Source organism: Saccoglossus kowalevskii, chromosome 4, assembly GCF_978046115.1.
Source record: "Saccoglossus kowalevskii chromosome 4, keSacKowa6.1, whole genome shotgun sequence".
Lineage (NCBI taxonomy): Eukaryota > Metazoa > Hemichordata > Enteropneusta > Harrimaniidae > Saccoglossus > Saccoglossus kowalevskii.
The window spans coordinates 22,751,012-22,768,118 of record NC_140644.1 but is presented as its reverse complement, the minus strand read 5'-3'; positions in this window follow the sequence as shown (position 1 = coordinate 22,768,118).

Sequence of the window (17,107 nt, the reverse complement as noted above, 5' to 3'; positions counted from 1 at the left end):
TATTTATTTATTTATTTATTTATTTATTTATTTATTCGCTAGGCAGATCACGATGTGACAATTCTGTTAATAGTATTTTAACTACATGATGAAGCCTGTTTTTCTGGGCAGTCTTTGAAAGCCCACTTTAAATCCAGTATCTGACCTTTATACCCGGTTGAGCCCAAACACAGTGACGTCACTTAGCAGGTTGTGGAGGCGATGTCTGTCTGCTCACATAAGAAATAGTTTATGCAAACAGTTTTCATTTATTTTTAATGTCGACAATCTCTTTTTGTCCATATTTGAGCAAATATGGCGTGTTTTACGTAAGTCACTCACTCTCTGACGTCAACTTGAAGGAGACGCGCTACTCAAGTTATGTCTACGCAAACCGTCGCCATTACCTTTTGATCGCTATAGCAACGGAGTATGTTGATAACCAGGGAGATACATTGAAAAGAGCAGCAAATACACCGTGCCACGAATGACTGTCACATAAAACCATGCATGTTATAGTATTTTTTGTTTTCATTCACCATCACGCTAAATCAATGACAAGATTTGGGCCGCCTCTCCGGCTCGCCTTGCGACCGCGTGAGTCATGACGGTCAACATCAGTGGGCACGAACATTTTCCAGAGTTTGACGGTATCGAGTCTCTGTGATGGCTTCGTGCGGATGCTTTGCTGTTTTGTTTCCTAGCAAAATCAACAGTGTCCTTTTGAGGTGTAACACTTAAGAAAGAATTCTAAAAATTCCACAAATTCCTACCCACAGTATGAGTAATTTAGCACACTATGCTATGTTTAGACGCGCGCCTTTCTGTCCCACATATTTGAGTCGTAGCCAGCACTTGAATTTTAACTTCACGCCCAAACAAACCACCCCGATAACGTCATCAAGGAATAATTTGGCAATAACACATTCGGATTTGAAATTTGTTTATATTTTAATATTTGTCAGTGTTTTAGTTTTCGCCAGTTTGATCACCTTTGAATGACTTCGTGTGTCATTGCACGTTCTGAAACGTATTCGTGAAATCGACTGTAACGGCTTTCGCCCACGGCTTTCCCCTTGTACATACAGCCCACAACACAGCATATACTGACGTTCCTAAACGCCAACACATTCGGATACTCTGATATCAATTCACACACGAGAAAATACGTATGTAGATGTGTGACACACGATCCACGGTCCATTGTACAAACAACCATAACACCCTCTGTATTGATGTCACGGTTTTCTACCCACATGAACAAAACGTTCTAAAGATGAACCATAAATTTGACTACAGTTCTAATCTCGTCTCAGTGATGACCACATTTAACACATCTGACTCCAGTTGTGATTTGCTATTATTATTTTTTATGAATGATTTTTTGTTTACACTAATTTTTCAGAAATGAAAACGGCAGATGTTCCGAGCGACAGAACACACGTCGTGTTGCGTTGCTGGCGGACCGCGATAGATAGATCACTTGTCTGTTTGGTTTTGTCGATGAACAGCCTAGGAAGGAAATTCAAACTTGTCGCCGCTCACGCAAGCTTCGCCCATATCGCTTTCAATAGATCAACTATGAACATTTATCCGCAGCGCTACTGATCATGAATACTTAGTAATTACTATGTAATGTGGTTTAACATACCACGTGCTTACTCATCGATTTTCTGCAAAATGTTGTCAGATTATTAGATTCAATGAGCATGTGTGAAATATGCAGACGAATGCATCTCAACTTGAAGAAATATATTACTAGAAATTGCGTATTAATTACGAAAACAACTTATTCGTTATCACTGTAAAATGACTAATTTTCACTGGGTTTAAATTTCACTGATTTACCATTTCAGGCATATTCAGTGGGTTTTAAATTCACAGTTTTATAATTTAGATGTGTTCTATGCTAAATTTTACATATTCACTGGGTTTTAATTTAGCGCATTTTCCAGTCAGCGAAATAAGCTAAATTGAAACCCGGTGAATAATAAATCCTTTTACAGTAACTCGTCCAAATTGGCATTTTAATCTCCCTGCGCTTGTTTTACGTTATATTAATTTTTTTAGACTGCACAAACTTTCTCTTCTCAAAGTAATCATGCAAACGGGTATTTGTTATCCGGCAAATTCGATCACAATGTTCCTTAATTCCAAGTCACTACCCGTTGGACCCTTTTGTAGCTTTCACTTGATTTCTCGGTTTTGACAGAACCCTATTAATTTATTTATTACCTGATTAACGTTACTTCTACTGAACAGTAAAACTCACTCAGTACATCGTTGTAAAAAAACAAAAAAAAAAAAAAACTTAAACGGACATTTTAAACACGCAGCATTTCTAAATTCACTGTAACTTATGGACTGACCAGTAGAAAACCAGTGGGTTCACACAAAACAAATCTTATGACCACGGGAGTCAGTGACAGAAATCTATACAAAATAACCAAATCTCAAACGTGACGCACTAGACAGACGACAACTAAGAACGATATCTTTACGTCACCATCATCCTTGAAATAAAAATAAAACTCAAAACTAAGTGAAAACAGCATTTCTATATATCAAAGGTTCTGAGAATCCGGAGTGCACGTAGTTATCTTTATTTTCTCAATTGTTTATATTTTTATAACGTAATATTTATTTTTCATTACACATACGCACAATTGTACTGCAAGTATGTTACATCGATATAAATTAGAATATATTAATGAGATTACCACCATTGAGTACTGTACACGCATTAATGTGTCTAGCATATTCTCTGTACTATTCACTGATTAGCCATTGGAACATTATGTAATTTAAATGGATTTCATTTTAATGGATTTCATATAGTATCTGTTTTCACTACTTAGCACACGAGGCTTCCAACTATATTTTTGAGTAATTATATAATTGTCCTAATTGATGAACTTTTTTTCCTTTCATTTACATGTGTGTTCATGCCGAATATGTTCAGATTAAGACACGAAGTTTAGAAGATTGGCACAAGCTGATTCTAATTGTGTTTGATCTATGAACAGATACTCCGTGGATGTCAATATGGCGAAAAGTCTCGCATGAAATGTGCCACAAATGGCTAAAAGACACAATTTTCATGGAAGTTTGACCAGTATTTTGTCTAAAAAGTAGAGATCTTTTTTATCTCGGATTTGTTAATAACACAAAGCATAATATGAAATAAAAAAAAAACATATTGTAAATACGAAGGAAATCTAATTGTTTGTTAGTTTTAATGGCATAGAACTACCTTAACATGACAATGAAAACTATCTGTATATTAACCGCAATTCAATGACCATCGGAATATCTAATTATAATCTCTCATTTACGGAAATACGATTACCGGAAGGAAGAAGGAATCATTCCAGGAAGTGCCTCGTCACGTGATGCATGGACCGAGGAGGGGGGGGGGGGGGCGAAACAATATTCACATTGTACTTCTGGTATTGCAGTGACACTTTTTGTTAACCAATGAGTCACAGAAAGCTAGTTTAATATCAGCCGACTTTTTCAATCACGATTATGAGTTTCCGCTCATTTTAGCTGTTTTAAAGGGAATAAAAGTAAATAAATTTCCTAATGTCAAACTCCGTTATCGTCCATAGTAATTATTTGATAATAATTATTTGCATGGCGTTCCCTTCTGTACACGTCACTCCACTAACACCTAAATTCTGTGTGGCGTTCCCTTCTCTACACGTCACTCCACTAACACCTAGATTCTGCGTGGCGTTCCCTTCTCCATACACCACTCCACTAACACCTAAATTCTGTGTGGCATTCCCTTCTCTACACTCACTCCACTGAAACCTATATTCTGCGTGGTGTTCCCTTCTCTACACGCCACTCTACTAACACCTAGATTCTGTGTGGCGTTCCCTTCCCTACACGTCACTCCACTAACACCTAGATTCTGCGTGGCGTTCCCTTCTCTACACGTCACTCCACTAACACCTAGATTCTGCGTGGCGTTCCCTTCTCCATACACCACTCCACTAACACCTAAATTCTGTGTGGCGTTCCCTTCTCTACACGTCACTCCACTAACACCTAGATTCTGCGTGGCGTTCCCTTCTCCATACACCACTCCACTAACACCTAAATTCTGTGTGGCGTTCCCTTCTCTACACGTCACTCCACTAACACCTAGATTCTGCGTGGCGTTCCCTTCTCCATACACCACTCCACTGACACCTAGATTCTGCGTGGCGTACCCTTCTCTACACGTACACGTCACTCCACCGAAACCTAGATTCTGCGTGGTGTTCCCTTCTCCATACGCCACTCCACTAACACCTAGATTCTGCGTGGCGTTCCCTTCTCTACACGTCACTCCACTAACACCTAAATTCTGTGTGGCGTTCCCTTCTCTACACTTCACTCCACTAACACCTAGACTCTGTGTGGCGTTCCCTTCTCTACACGTCACTCCATTAACACCTAGATTCTGTGTGGCGTTCCCTTCTCTACACGTCACTCCACTGAAACCTAGATTCTGCGTGGTGTTCCCTTCTCCATACGCCACTCCACTCCACTAACACCTAGATTCTGCGTGGCGTTCCCTTCTCTACACGTCACTCCACTAACACCTAGATTCTGTGTGGCGTTCCCTTCTCTACACGTCACTCCACTAACACCTAGATTCTGCGTGGCGTTCCCTTCTCTACACGCCACTCCACTAACACCTAAATTCTGTGTGGCGTTCCCTTCCCTACACGTCACTCCACTAACATCTAGATTCTGCGTGGTGTTCCCTTCTCTACACGCCACTCCACTAACACCTAAATTCTGTGTGGCGTTCCCTTCCCTACACGTCATTCCACTAACACCTAGATTCTGCGTGGCGTTCCCTTCTCTACACGTCATTCCACTAACACATAGATTCTGCGTGGCGTTCCCTCCTCTATACGCCACTCCACTAACACCTAGATTTTGCGTGACGTTCCCTTCTCTACACGTCACTCCACTAACACATAGATTCTGCGTGGCGTTCCCTTCTCTACACGTCACTCCACTAACACCTAGATTATACGTGGCGTTCCCTTCTCTATACGCCACTCCACTAACACCTAGATTCTGCGTGGTGTTCCCTTCTCTATACGCCACTCCACTAACACCTTGACTCTGCGTGGCGTTCCCTTCTCTATACGTCACTCTACTAACACCTAGATTCTGCGTGGCGTTCCGGCGTTCCCTTCTCTACACGTCACTCCACTGAAACCTAGATTCTGCGTGGCGTTCCCTTCTCTACACTTCACTCCACTAACACCTAGATTCTGCGTGGCGTTCCCGTCTTTATACGCAACTCTACTAACACCTAGAATTTGTGCAGCGTTCTACCCTCTACACACCACTCTTTACTGACATCTGGAGTATATACGACGTTCCACTTTTTACAATATTTGTTAGTATACAGTATATATGAATCATTCAATCACAACGCTTTAGTATAAAACTAAATATTTTTCACGTATATGACATTAAAACGGCCAACGACTTTGAAATCATGATTCCGACAATATCCCGGTAGAAGTATGCAAAATGTTGGGTAATATTAATATCAAAAAAAGAAACTGTTTGAAGGGATAAGCCTCACCAACATTTTTAAGATTGCTGTCACTCAGCTGACACCTAGTCTGACATGCATTTTTTATCTGTCAATATCCGCAGGTGTTTTCCCTGAGGTATAGATAACTGCCAGGGTTAATCCATTGTTTAAGAAAGATCACAAACACATTTTCTTATAGACAGGTATCTATTTGACCACTATTGTCTAATAATAGCGGATAATCATGGATAATCTCTCTTCTACACTTTATTTTTTTATTTTCTTATTTTATATTTTAAATATCGGTGTGATTTCAGATTCCAGATGGCGTTGACTAATTTGAATTATTTCCTGACTGTTTTTTTGATATGAAGAAAGTAAAATTCAATGCTGGGACAATTATTTGTTCATCTGTATACTAATGTTATGCAATTTGGGTGTAAGAGTAGTTATGTTGTTACCGGTTAGACATCGTACAACAGAAGTTAAAGAAGACACATGTTCATGTATGCCAATATGTATGCCAATAAATCTAAATGTGAATCCTTGTTGACTGCTTACAGGATAAAAACGCAACACTCAAGCGTTTATCTAGTTCACAGTGAAGGGCTTCCCGGAGTGAAGATTTCTGAAAATTTAAATCGGACAGATCACATTTCGGTTGTTATCATAAAGATGGGTATTTTCTCTTATATGGTTGAAACGCGTTAATCAATTCCTTCCTATCCATTGACACGTATAATTTGCTTTAACTGTTTTATATTGTCGCATCTGGATTACTGTTTCAATTTAGGAGCATGGTTACCGTAATGGGCAATTTCATAGAAAATTAGTCGTGTTACTGCAAGAATATGTGCTACTGGATGCAGACTATATGTCACCTATAACAAACTTATTTGAAAATATACCTTTTAAAGCGGAGGAGTCGTCACCTGCGCATGCGTCAGATGGCCATAGCGTGTCATTGTTTACAAACAAGCGTCTACCCATGAGCCTTTGCGTTCTTAGCGTGTAGGGTTATCGTCGCTTGAGTCTCAATTCCCGCGCGTGCGCAGGTGACGACCCTCCCGCTTTAAAGGAGAATTCTATATAATTAATCTAGTTGAATGTTCAAAATAAAATGAGTCTTGCGCTGATTATTTAAATACTTTTATTCCTGTAAATAATATAGTCTGCTAAAAAAGAAAAAAAAAATCCATAAATCCATAAAAAATTTTGCTTTCGAGATGCTTAATTGTTAGAGTTACGGACATCGAATTACAAAAAATGACCACGCCCATATTTTAAAAACCAAGCCCGAAATGTTACGAGTTTATTATTCAAGAAATAGTGGAATACCAGTATGCCATCAGCGTGGTACGGGTTCAGCTTCATGTATTGAAATACTCAATTGCACTGAGCGTGAAAATATTGCTTACTATCTAATTTTCAACTAAAAACTAGTGGGTTTGTAAAATATTCCTTTCGTTTATACTTTTGAAAAGTTACAGTCGTGTATGAAGCGTTTTAATAAATGAAGCAGCGGCGCAATACACTACCAGCCCATGAATGTGAGCTACTGACACGAGAAAACCTTGCACAGTCGAGATACATAATAAAGTATATATATAAAATAAAATATATGCTTACAATACGGCATAATATACGCCTCAAACATGTAGGCTGTTGACAATAGGCGATCCCACAATATTGGAGTAACTAGTCTGCCTACGTGTTTCCCACAAACTATGAATAATCACGGTTACTAGTAACCGTGGAACAATGTAATGACTGAAGACATATGTATCCAATGATAGGACATTGTACTCGTATACCCAAAATGCACTGCGAATGCCGTACCGTGATACTACCGCTGTTCACAGATTCTGTTTTGGTAACATGACCGTATCGGTTTGGCAAAAGTGGAAGGGGAGCGAATTGCAGACGCAGGCGTCGCAGCGAACAGCTCCATGATGTGACTCGCCTGTGAATTGCATCATGACGCCGAGCGCGTGGTACCTGGTTGCAACCTTCCACCAGCAGCTGCCGTATGCGAACTCCAGGTGATAGTTACACAAGAATCTAAGCGAGGATACTTACAAGAATGAGCCTGATTGGCCACTCAAACCTACGACCTAACAGTCAGATCAATAGGAAAGCAATTTGTTTGAAATTTTTTTTGACGTATTGACGTATTGACGTATTGTATATACATCGTATATATGATTTGTCTTATTAAATTGTAACATTATGGCACAGTTACTAGAAGATGTAACCTTGATTATGGGTTGTTATTTTATCTCCATCACAAGAAAACGCGATTTGTTTGTTTGTTTGTTTGTTAAAAAAATACATAAAGCAAGTAACTTTCCACGTCCGTGTAGTTCTTGCACCATCCTCTGAAATATCGTGAATGGCGTGACGTTTCGTAATTGAGATGCGTTGCTAAAGTAACTAACTACAAAAACGTAACAAGTAGAAGGCTTCGCTCGTGGGTGATTTTCAACCAATTGAAACACACGTGTGTAGCACGCGTTTATTATAATTGACATCATGTCATTGAATTTGGCGTTATTGGAACTGGCTGCGCTAAAATCTATCTGGTGGTAAACAGGCTCCGGTCGTTTTTAATATATGGCCGCCGCCTCTAATAACATCTGGCTAATTACCTATGCAAGTCGCGTTCAGGTCTCGTATTTTCATGTCGGGTAAGGCGAGGCATAATTGGTTGATAAGTCCTGTCAGAGGGAGATGCTTAATGTGAATAATAGAGGTGTATATTAAAAACGGCCACTACATCTTGTGATTTTAATGAAACTGTGATAAATCAGAAACACAAGTCTCCTTGAAATGACGTTTAGGTAAGGTACAATCCCCTCAGGGTTGAACACCTAATAGCCTGGTTCACATTGAAAGAATACAATTCTGATTACAAATAATAATAAAGCAAAAACAAATCTGCACAAATAGGTCTAAGAAAAAGATATTTACAGCAACAAAAAGTAGAAAGATAATCGTTTTACTATCATCCGAGTGTTTAATGGCCTGCCCCTTCTAGTAATTTATACAATCCGGCGGAATCGGCGTCAAGATGCCCGAGACGGAGTAAACTTTTGTCACTGAACGGCGGCAAACGTCTAATACCTACTTCCACGATGTCTGAAATTCTATTTGGAGTGTTGTTTTACCTGCAGCATATTTGTACTTGTTAAACGCGAGACTGTGCACTACGATTTGGGAATATGCCAATTTGTTTTCCCATCCTTTTCTTACGGTCTGGCTACACCGTGACGATAGTACGGACGCCAAGCTTTGCAGGCACCCCCCCCCCATCAAGAAGAAATGTCTATAAATATAATTTGTGTATTCATCAAGTGCGTTCTAGGAAAATACATATTAATATAGGTTTATATTAAATAAAACGGAAATTAAAATCTGCTGACGGAATTTGCTTCAGAAATATTCAAAATGAAGGATTATATTTGCTTTTTATCTCTATTATTTGTATTGCATGTGACTTGTAATTCGTCTAATAGTGATGTTTAAGGTATTAACCCAAGTTTTACATAATAACGACGTTGTCAATTCCATAAGAGTATGACGTAATGACTCATTTACATAAGTGATATTAAATACAGTGGAAGCAGGATATAATGCTTACAAAAATAGGTCAACATTTTCTTTAATATATTTTTTTTATTTCGCACTGTTTCGGGCTAAGACAGTTCATTTGGACGCTGACATGTAGTAAATAATACTAGTAGGTGATTTATGCCAGTCTAGTAATTGCACGGTACATTCTTGGGATATATTGTAGGTCCAGTTGAGGGGCGGACCCGCTTTTTTTAACATCATAGTAAAATAAATCACGTTGCCAGGCGGTACTTGTATTGTTTTATGTCGATGTTTTTACAACTTGTAAATCAAAATGCGAAACGTACGTTACCGTTGGAGCGTCAGTAACCATGGTGATAAAACAGATGATGATACGTGTTAGAATTGATACTTTTTGTGTTTGGGCGTGATTTGGTTAAGACACATATGTTTGTGTGCAGCCGCTGTTGCGGTGTCCGGGGTACTAACTGGTGTCATAAATCACATCACTTAGCCGCATTACCGCAAAGTTTATGCTCCGACCTATATATGGGTATGCGGTTTCAATACAGGCCCGCGGGATTCCACGCCATCAAGCCCTGGACTTTGTGATAGAACGATGGAAGACTTGTTGGTCGATCATTTTCAACGCGTCTGTAATATTTCTACACGTATTTAGTCGCACGTGCTGCAATGTAGCAACATTAGGAAACGAATAGTAACAAGTAAACCACCTAGTAAGAAATTTGCAAATATTGAAGGGCGGCAATCGTCGTGCCGCGTTCTGTTCGATATGGAACTCATAGCGACGTATACAACGCGTGTATAATACATTGTTTATTTACATGAAATTCGAACACGCGGTGCGCGACGACCACCGCGCTTTAAGTATTGTGTGAAACCATGTGGGTAAAAGGAAGAAATTCCATCGACCGTCCGTAGCTCATTGTGTAACCAGGTATTCTATACTGGACTACTTAGAGATGTAAACATAATCAAATCGTATCTGTTTGATAGCGGTAATTTTCGTTACAACGTCACATAATACGGAAACAACCAGCTATACAATGTATTTTATCGCATTGCTTATGAAATGTTACTTCCCAGCAGTCTGATGTGTTTCCTCCGGTGTCCGGTCGCGCAGTGACTCAACACAGCACCTCGGTATTCTGACTCCGTGTTAGTAACCGTGGTGTGACCTACGTGTACCAAGCATCGTCGTGACGTCAGCAACATATTACATATGCAGTGTCGTATGCGGCGGGTCATTTGTCGACCTGCCAGTTTGTCTGCTTGGAAACACGGTTGAGTTGTGGTTGATTATGATACCAATAACACTTCTGATGGCGACTACTAGTATAGAAAATCAACATTCAAGAAATTACACCAGTAAGGGAATTTCTGCTACATGGAAACAAGGATATTTAACAAAAATGGAAAATTTAAATTAAATCATGCAATGCTTCAAAATAAAGTAATTAAAGCGCGGTGGTCGTCGCGCGGCGCGTATTCGATTTTCATGTAAATAAACAATGTACTTTACACGCGTTGTATACGTCGCTATGAGTCCCATATCGAACAGGACGCGGCACGACGACTGCCGCCCTTTAAATCATTATTTCCTATAAGACAAACATTGTTAAGTCAAAAGAATATTTCACTATCGCTATGTCTTAAAACATTTGATCAGTTAATATCACCAATATTGAAGTATGGAGATGAAATATGAGCTTGTGAAATCGCGGAGTGAAATTAACAACTTGGAGCAGGTTTGTAGTCAGTGCTATCGCTATATATTAGGTGTAGGTAAAGTAACTCCAAATGTTGATGTGGGAGGTGAAATTGGTAGAACCCCGATAAAAAAGGATAAAAACAGAAAGAGCGCAAATAAAATACTGGTACAGACAAAACACACTGCCAGAAAACCATGTACATGCATTACAAAGTGAACTAAAAGAAAATATTAAAAACAATACAAACTAGCACAGAAATATTGAAAAATCATGGGGAAGTTTGGAGAATTTAAAGTGAAATAAAAGATAATACATGTAAATACTAGTCGATTTTCAAAAATATGTGAGTATAAACAGTCCTGGAAAGAACAATTGAAAAAAGAATATTTTTTGAAATAATCAAAATGAGGGAAACAAATCAAGAACAAAGAATACAACATGAGAACGATTGTGACAAAGTTTAGAATCAGTGACAATAATTTAGAAATCGAATTAGTTAGAAGAAGACAACTCATAGACGACAAGAATTGGCTTTGTAAAAAATGTAATGAAAAAGTAAGCGAGAATTAAATTCACTTCATTCTAGATTGTGAATTATATAAGGAGGAAAGTAAATTCTTATTTGAAGAATGTGATATCAAAACAAACCAGAAAGAGGAAAGACTTAATAACTTTAAAACAATATGCAATTGTAGTTTTGCATTGGCTAAATAAAAAATAAAATATCATGTGACCAAATGTCTCTTTATGAGTCGGCTCTCGGTCGGTTAAGTTGTTGAGCGTATATACAGGCTTTCCAAATATGACGTATCTCCCCCAACTCCATTATCATGTTAAAATACATAATAACTGGCTGTTTAACTATATCATTTTCCTGGGTTAAGGATTAACATGAAACAAGTAATTTAATGTTAATGGCCACACATACACTATCCGATTGTATTGAATCTACGTCATTTGACTACCATCCTTGAAAAGCTAAACGTCATTTCCGGCGAGCGGGGGCCCTAGAAAAGTAGGGCGCGCATTTATTTAAAATGAAGAGTAATGTTGATTCGTTGAACTAGATTGAACAGACGAAACAAAAAAAAAATATTCCATGAAATATCACTTATATCTAACGGTGAAATAAACGTTCAATACATGTGTGGTGTATTTTTCTAGTTGTCACATAATTCACTGTTTTTCGCAGCGCACAAGACCCGTTGACTCAGCAGCCTTCCATAACGACTTATTGGGCGGCAGGTAATATACAATATCGTGTGCGAGATTTCATACCATTTCAATTCTGTCATCTTATTTGTTTTACGTCTTACGGCGTGACCCACATGAACCAGATGAACCTGTGCCACTGTGTTCGTGTTGAGCAGTGAAGGTATCTTGCCAAAAAACAAAACAAAACAAAGCAATGTTATGTCTCCTTGTGTTTTCGGGGCCCTTAAAATAGCGATATGACTAGGGTGGCATCCCGGGAGTGGCATGGTCAACTATTGTTGTCGGATTGGCCGCGCGACGTTCTAGTTGTTTAGCTTTATTACCCAGCCCAAGTATCCCGTAATATTGTAATGAAGACCCCCTACCCGCGTCGTTTACGTGACAACCTTGGCTGGGAAAGCGAAAGCGACGATAATAAAAATGTGACCTTTATAGGTCGGTGCCGTGTGTACAAATAAAAAGCGTGTCCATGAATTCAAGGCTTTGTCGGGATTTCTTACTTGTCCGCGCAGTTTATTAATCACTAACGTTTTTATTGCCGAAGTAAACTGGTTGTTGTTCAGTGTGTTTTATTTGGCGACGTAGAGGCAGTTAACTTGGCGGCAGTGTGCAGTAAGACTTCAGTCTTGCTGAGTGATAACGTCGCGGGCGTGATCAATGGCTCACCTTGAATTCCATAACGTCCAGTTGAGAAAATGACCGTGACCTCAACGTGAACTGGCCGTGGCCATGACACTCGGGGCGGCGTGGGTTCAGGACATCCAATAGGTTCAACGTCAAATTTAATGCATCTACACTATTGAAAATTCTTTGTAAAATTAATATGGTAGTGGTCACTATTTCGTCCCGGATGTGACGTCAAGTCTTCGGGCAACAACGTTCAAACGTTGTTACTTTGTATACCGGATGTGCTGATAAACACGCGATAAACTGTCGGTTAATTGCGTTGTTTTCACTTGGAATTCGGATTGGACGACCGGACATACAAGTGTACTAGTACATATTGATAACATGTCGCAAATCACCGAAGATGTATTTTCAGATGATATGATAAACTGCAATTTGCATTTAAAATCTGCTAATATCCAACAAATAAATAAATAAATAAATAAATAAATAAATAAATAAATAAATAAATAAATAAATAAATAAATAATGCCGAAGACAAAATCGTGGCAGGCGCGACGTGTATTAATATCAGTTACTATATTATTAGTGTCATACATAATTTACAATACAAATGACGCCTTTATTGACGAATCGATGCTAATTCTACTGTTGCAACATGTGTTGTCTGCAGTTTAAAACACACAACAGTGATACGTCACAAATCCTTGTCGCGGTCGCGGGACCGATTCAGTTGTTCCCATTCTATTTGCATCAATATGTCCGTTGTGTATATTGTAAATATAATTCAGAACGATTTCAATACCATTCCCATTGAATCATGCATCAATGTAAAATACGCTCAGTTTTACAGTTGTAAGTATTTATATTCGGCGGATAACTATACAACTGTGATGATTTATCCTCTTTGGTATATCAGTGTCAGATTATCTCAAATCTCATTGGATATTTCGTTTATATATGCTGAGTAATGGGGTCCATTATTTACGACAGTGTCACGTCGACCACGTGTGTAATTATAACGTAGGGTTTAAATTCTCTTCACGTTTTATGTACGTTTCTGGGTATTAGAGAACTTAATCTTAATTCGCTACTTACATTAACCCTTCCGTAGCTAAATAAACTATTCGATAATTTTCCACAAAGTAAAAATGGTAATACCGAGCCACGCCACGGTGATTTAATTCAAGGTCTATGGTGGTAAACAGGAAGTGACGTTTATGAATCACTGGTCAATGACCAGACAGGGAACAAACTTTCGGTGTAGTCCATCATTGATAATTCTTTTTTTTATATTTGGTGAAGGTGAATAACCACCATTGAGGAGAAATTCGGCCCGTATATCTCTCTGTTGTTAGTAAAATCACTGAAAACTGACATGATCATCGTTTTAATAGCCATAGCCACTAGTAGCTATTTCTTTGCCGGGATAATAACTGCGCCCTCTATAGAACAATATAAAAACATCTAAATAAATCAACTATGTGTGGCGTAGTACATTAATTGGACTCATCTAATATTTTGTCGTGTGTATGGTGGTATGTAGTTCGACTTTAGTGCTTGACTTTCAACCGAATTCAGAAGCAAGTAAAAAGAGGTGGAGGCCGCGTGACATATAAATATTCCTTGTGAATTGATTTTCCGTGGATAATGAAACCTAAAGACAGACCCGTAGGCCAAACTCTCTGATATATTTGTACAGCAATTATTTTGTATTGTGCATATGCTGTAAAACACTTTGAAATAACTACAAGATATTTTAGCGAAGTTGTCTCAATTTGTGAATTGGCAGAATCTGAGGTTATCTATCAATAAGCTCGCTGTCAGAATATGATTTATTTTTAATTAGCGACATCTTGAATTAGCGATATTACAGATTAGAAAACTGTAAACAAATCAATGTAACTGTAGATATAAAAAGATGAATGAGTTGCAAGAATTATTATACACTCTGAAAAAAGACAATTGGCTAGGACATATAGATACATATAATATAGAAAACAAATGCATAGTTGGTTTCGTAATCCTGTAATTGGTAATCGTAGTCTGGTACTTGGTTATCCTAGTCTGGTATTTCGTTATCGTAGTGTGGTAGTCGGTAAATTGTTGTCTGGCATTTGGTTACCGTAGTCTGGTATTTGGTTATCGTAGTCTGGTAGGTGGCTATCTTAATCTGGTAGTTGGTTATTGTAGTACGGTAGTTGTAATCGTAGTCTGGTAATTGGTTATCGTAGTCTGGTAGTTGGTTATCGTAGTCTGGTATTTGGTTATCGTAGTCTGGTAGGTGATAATCGTTGTCTGGTATTTGGTTATCATAGTCTGGTAGGTGGTTATCTTAATCTAGTAGTTGGTTACTGTAGTCCGGTAGTTGGTAATCGTAGTTAGGAATCGTAATCTGATAGTTGGTTATCGTAATCTGATAGTTGGTTATGGTAGTCTGGTATTTGGTTATAGTAGTTGGGAATCGTAATCTGGTAGTCGTGTATCGTGATATGGTGGTTGGTTATGGTAGTCTGGTATATGGTTATATGAGTCTGGTAGTTGATTATTGAAGTCCGGTAGTTGGTAATCGTAATCATAGTTGGTAATCATAATCTGGTAGTTGATTATCTTAGTCTAGTAGTGGATTTCGTAGTCCGGTAATTGGTAATCGTAGTCTGGTAGTTGATAGTTGTATTGTAGTAGTTTGTTATCATAGTCTGTTAGTTGGTCATCGTAGTCTATAAATTATTACTATTGTTGTTTTAAAAAAACAATTGATTTTGACAAGAAAATTTAGAAATATATATTGAAAATATTGCCTTACGAAATGTATTCCGTATGACACTAACACTTTTAATAATTACCGATTACACGATGTTAATAAAGAAAAAAAACTTTACTTTTTTTTAGCAATTCATTTATGTTTCTGAAAGAAGTTGAGTGAAAATACAAAATATGTAGTGTGCTCTGTCAACAACTCATGTATGAACAAAATCTTAATAAATATATTATTACTTGGTAAACATACTGTGTTTTTCTCCATGAAAACGAAAAACTCACATTGTCGTAAATGGAAGTCTTTTATCGGTGTGTTTTGTTTTAATAAAGTCTACGATGTACTGATGGAATGTCTGACCCGTGGTTACGATTTTTCATTTAGAATGAACCATTATTTCCATTACATTTGTTCATGGGTATTTAACACCAGACACATTGCAATAGTGCTTCGTCATTTTTAAAGTTAACGAAAAACAAAATAAACCGCCACTCAGATCCCATGTCAATGAAAGCGTGTGAACAGCGCCATCAGCGACAATTTACAGATATTCCCTCTTGTCAATTCTGTTGCACACAACACAGCGTCCGGTAATTCTTGTCAAATATTACTTGTGTTAAAATACTAGTATACTAATATAGTAAAAATGTGTTAGTTAGACTACCTTTATATATAGACCACTTGTCCATAGTGACCACCCTTGAGCATCCAAATTTACGCGTAAAGTGACCTTTATACAAAGACCACCTGTCCACAGTGACCACCCTTGAGCAGTCCAAATTTACGCGTAAAGTGACCTTTATATAAAGACCACCTGTCCATAGTGACCACCCTTGAGCAGTCCAAATTTACGCGTAAAGTGACCTTTATATAAAGGCCACATGTCTAATGTGACCAGTGACATAAAGACCGAAGCGATGAAAAATTACTAGTTTAATGTTTTTGTGACAGTTAAATTGTCGCGATATCTTGTCGCTTAGCTAATTCTCGAGAACGTAATTCTCTACTTCGCCATTGGAATCTTTCCAACGTCTGGTCTGGGCACAGTGAGCCGAAGATCCAACCAAGCCCGTTGCCAATCTCTCAATGTACAATGACGTACAATCCCCAACTAAAGCCTATCAACTTTAATGGAGTCACAGAATTAATACGAACATACTTATATTGGACCGAAAATGACTTAATGAATTTGCTTGTTAGACTTGAACATTTGAACGCTTGATGAAGTGTTAAAATAATTTGAGGTAATGCATGGTGTTTGAACGTAATCATCGAAGTTAGTGGGCGGACGTAGCGATATAAGGGCAATCCAGGCACAGGAATCGGATCGTCAACAGTGTTGGTTGTAAGGAATGTACTTGTAACATCGTTTTAAATTTGTCAAATAACGAGATAGTCTTCGATGGCCCCTGAGAGTGGCGCTCGGTCAGAGGATTGTTACCACAAAGAGACTCCATGCAGCTGATAGAGAGTGACACGTCTGACATCTGATTCTAGTGCGTGTAGGTATTGCATGAAAGAACGAATTATTCCGATTCTCCTCCGACACTTGAACGGAGAACTTGGCGATCCTTTGTACATTCCATGTAGTGAATTAAAAATATCAGTGTTTTTTGAAACGTTTAATTTGTTGACAGTACATGTATACAGAATAAACATATCCCACAC